This window comes from Schistocerca americana, chromosome X (assembly GCF_021461395.2).
Source record: "Schistocerca americana isolate TAMUIC-IGC-003095 chromosome X, iqSchAmer2.1, whole genome shotgun sequence".
NCBI lineage: Eukaryota > Metazoa > Arthropoda > Insecta > Orthoptera > Acrididae > Schistocerca > Schistocerca americana.
In genome coordinates, this window is record NC_060130.1 from 712,111,140 (window position 1) to 712,115,508 (window position 4,369).

A 4,369-nucleotide genomic window follows, 5' to 3' on the forward strand; every position below is an offset into this window, starting at 1 on the left:
AGATGAAAGGACTCTGAACCAGACGGGATAACAGTTCGATTCTACACAGAGTGTGAGAAATAACTTACCTCTCTTCCAGCAGCAGTGTACCTTACGTCTCTGGAGGAGCGAAGCGTTCATAATGATTGAAAAAAAAAGCACATGTTATTCCCACTTTCAAGAAGGGTCGCCCAACAGACGCACAGAACTATAGGCCCATATCTCTGACGTCGGTCTCTTGTAGAATTTTGTAACATGTTTTATGCTCACGCATTATGTTATTTTTGTAGACCGAAAATTTCCTCTGAAGGAATCTACACGGGTTCTGAAAACAACGTCGCATGAAACCTAGCTCGCTCTGTTCGTACACGAGACCCAGAAAGCAGAAGATTAAAGGCGCCCAGGTAGATGCCGTGTTCCTTGACTTTTGCAGGGTGTTCGATACTGTTCCCCACTGCCGCCTAATGAACCAAATACGATCGTACGGAATATCAAAGCAACTGTGTGATGTGTGATTGGACTGAAGAGTTTATAACAAGCAGAACACGGTTTGCCATTCTGAACCTGGAGAAGTCTTCAGACGTAAAGTAACTTCGTGGGTGCCCCAAAAGTGTTTTAGGACCACTATTTATATACCACTATATATTTATCCGAATATATATATATATATATATATATATATATATATATATATATATATATATATATATATATGACGTAGTAGATAACCTCGGAAGTTCCATGAGGCTTTTCACGGACTGCGCTGTTGTATACATGGAAATCGCAACGCTATACAATTGTAGCGAAATGCAGGAAGTCCTGCAGAGGATCGACACTTGGTGCACGTATTGCGAATACATAGACAGAAAGACCATTTTTTGTATGAGTTCACGATTGCAGAACCATCACTGGAAGCAAGTACGTCTATAAAAAATCTAAGAGCATGTGTCGATTTGAGGTGGAACGACCACGTAAAATTAATCGCGGATAAGGCAGGTGCCAGACTGAGATTCATTGGAAATGTAGACCAGCAACGAACGAAGTAGCTTCAAAAACACTTGTTCGACCAATACTTGACTATTGCTCGTCGGTCTGGGATCCGCGCCAGATGGGGTTGATAGAGGAAATAAAGAAGATCCAAAGAAGAACGCACGTTTTATTATAGGTTCATTTAGTAAGCTCGAAAGCGTCACGGAGATGCTCAGTCACACCAGTGGTAGACACTGCAAGAGAGGTTCTGCATCACGCTATGGTCAATTGTTAAAATTTTGAGAATGTGTTTTCCTAGAACAGCCAAGCAATATATTGCTTCCTCCTACAAATATCTTGCGGAAATACCATTAAAATAAAAGTAAAGTGAATAGAGCCGACACAGAGGCTTATCAGCAATCGTTCTTCCCGGGAACCATACGCAGCCGGAACAGGGAAAGGACAAGTGACGGTAGTGCAGAAAGTACCATGCGCCACACACCGAAAGATGATTGCCGAGTATGATTCAAATGGCTCTGAGCACTATGGGACTTAACATCTGAAGTCATCAGTCCCCTAGAACTTAGAACTACTTAAACCTAACTAACCTAAGGACATCACACACATCAATGCCCGAGGCACGATTCGAACCTGCGACCGTAGCGGTCGCGCGGTTCCAGACTGAAGCGCCTAGGACCGCTCGGCCACAACGGCCGGCGATTGCCGAGTATAGATGTATCTGTAGCCAAGGAGTTTGGTATTGTTCACAGCATTGTTTCACTTGCATGGGGAGCGTTTTGAACCATAGGCACAGCTGCGGGAAAGAGAGGAGGACGTCTACCACGATCAGCTACGCCAGGAGATAACATCTGCATTGGGCAACGTGGCAGAAGTGACCCACGTCAAACAGCGGATGTAATTGCAACCGGATTTGACAGGACTGCAAAGGCACGTCCGACGACCGGTACCGACGGCGGCGTTTGTAGTGGTGCAGAGCTTAGGGACTGGACCAATCAGCAGTGGGGTTGCGTGTTTCTTCTCGAACGAGTGAAGATTCAATCTGAATAGTGATTCTGGACGTACCTCATTTGGCGGCAGATGAGAATACGTAACGCATCCACAAACATTGTCGAACACGGTCACTTAGATACATCGAAAATTTCATATATGAAAGTTTGACAGTTTTCCTGTCATATATATCATCAGCATCGATATTGCTTGGGAAACGCATCATAAACTCTTCGGCAAAGTTCCTATTTTTGTTCTTGTGTTTCTCCATTCACATCGCGAAGTGTCTGTACAGCCATGTCAACTTACCTTCGGTAATTATGAAATAATATTTAGCTCGTATCTCACGTCTTTCTGCGAAACTGTGGCGTTTTTTATTTTCCTTCGTTTAAATGAAAATGGCGATTTTTGTAGGCTGCCTTCATCACTACAAACCAGGTAGAAGATCTCGGCTGACGGCATTAGAATCACTCATTCCGTTATCCAAATACACAGACTTATATTCTGCCAGCAAAAAATTTTCAAGTACCAATAATGCCAATTCTGTGACCGATACGTGTCTGTGTTCAAGAATATCAGCTTCCGAAATGCTCTAAATCTACAGCTCAAGCTGTATTCGACAGTTCTACGAGCTGTAGAGAGGCGGTAAATGGAAATGCGACTAGCCGTTGACTCACCTCTAGAAGGATGCGGTATGATGAAACACGTTTTCACTGCAATTGCGTCGTCATTGATGAAACAGTATGGTACTGGGAGATTGCTGCTAGGAAATGATGCAGTATTGGTCAAACAAATAGTTCCTTGTTCTATATTACTGTATAAACTGCCGTTAGGGAATGTCGCACCATCAGAAATATGTCAGTTGCATTAGTCATCAATGTAAATGAATTTACGGTTTCCACCATTTAAAAAAAGTTATACTGCCTGTCCCTTGATGATCATGAAAAAGACTTGAATCCTACTAAAATTTTTGTTGGACGGTTCTCCTTCATGATGCAATTATTTTTATATTCAGACGACATTTTAGGATCAAAATTGTCCAAAAGTAAAAGAACAATAAACAGGCTTCATAAATTATTTCATATTATTTGTAAGCCCACGTAAGAGATATCACTGTCGACAACCTGATGTCTATAGACATTTGATATAATACTAAAATTAAAATAAGCTGCTTGGTCTTCACGAGGAGCATGGAATCATGCTTCAACAAACACAGTGATACATAAAACACAAATATCACCAATTACATTCTCTTCTTGTGGCGATAACTAAGATATATCGTGGATCATAATAATTTTCAAGTAATAAATAGCTTACATAAACCATCTTGCATTATGGATAGTTCTGCAGCGCGGAAAGATACTTCACGAGACGGTGCTTCGATAAAAGAAATCGCAGTTAATTCTAAAAATTCAATATAATCGCCTTTAGCCAACACAAGTAGCTCCAAAAAATTGAGGGTTTATCATTTTCATGTTGAACTCTAGTTTGGAAGTTATTAACATCGTTCCCATGTAAAGGGTATTGCAATTTTTTCATGATTGGTATGGTCGAGCAAATGTTTCTAAAACTCTTCTTTTAATCAAAAACGGTTTACAGAATTATTTCACATATATATGATGCAGGCGAGGTAAATAAATTGTTGTGTTTCAAAAAGTTTTCAGTCGCAATTCAAGCACATGTGAAAGCGTCTGTATATGATGTTGGCGTCTCGAAAACTAGCCCTTTACCGTAGGAATGAAAACATATTTCACGGAGAACTTAATAGCCAATTTTTGTTCGGTATTTTCCTAATAAGTTACACAACCAAATGTGCATAAAATAGTGGATCTTTCCTTTCTTTTATTTTCAAATACTTTTATAGGAACAATTTTATTTGTTGTTGTTATGGTCTGAAGAGTGGTTTGATGTAGCTCTCCAAGATAGCCTATCCTGTGCAAGCGTCTTGCATAGCAACCATAATCCACATCCATCTGAATCTGCTTACTGCACTCAACCCTTCGCCTCCCTCTACAGTTTTCATCCCCTCCCCACAGTCCTTTCATTGGCAAACTGAATATTCCTTGATGCCTCAGAATGTGTCCTATCAACCAATTGCTTCTGTTAGTCAACTTGCAGCATAAAATTCTTTTCTCCTCAATTTGTGTCAGTATCTTCTCATTAGTTATTCCATCTACGCATCTAACCTTCGGCATTCTTTTATAGCACCATATTTCAAAACCTTGTATTCCCTGCTTGTATGAACTGTTTGTCGTCCAACTCTTACTTCATTACAAGGCTACACTCAAGAAAATACTTTCTAACATTTAAATTTACATTTCGTGTTAGGCAGGGTTTCTTTTCCAGAAATGCTTCTGTTGCTATTACCACTCTGTATTTTGTATTTTCACTATTTCGGTAATTTTCAGTTATG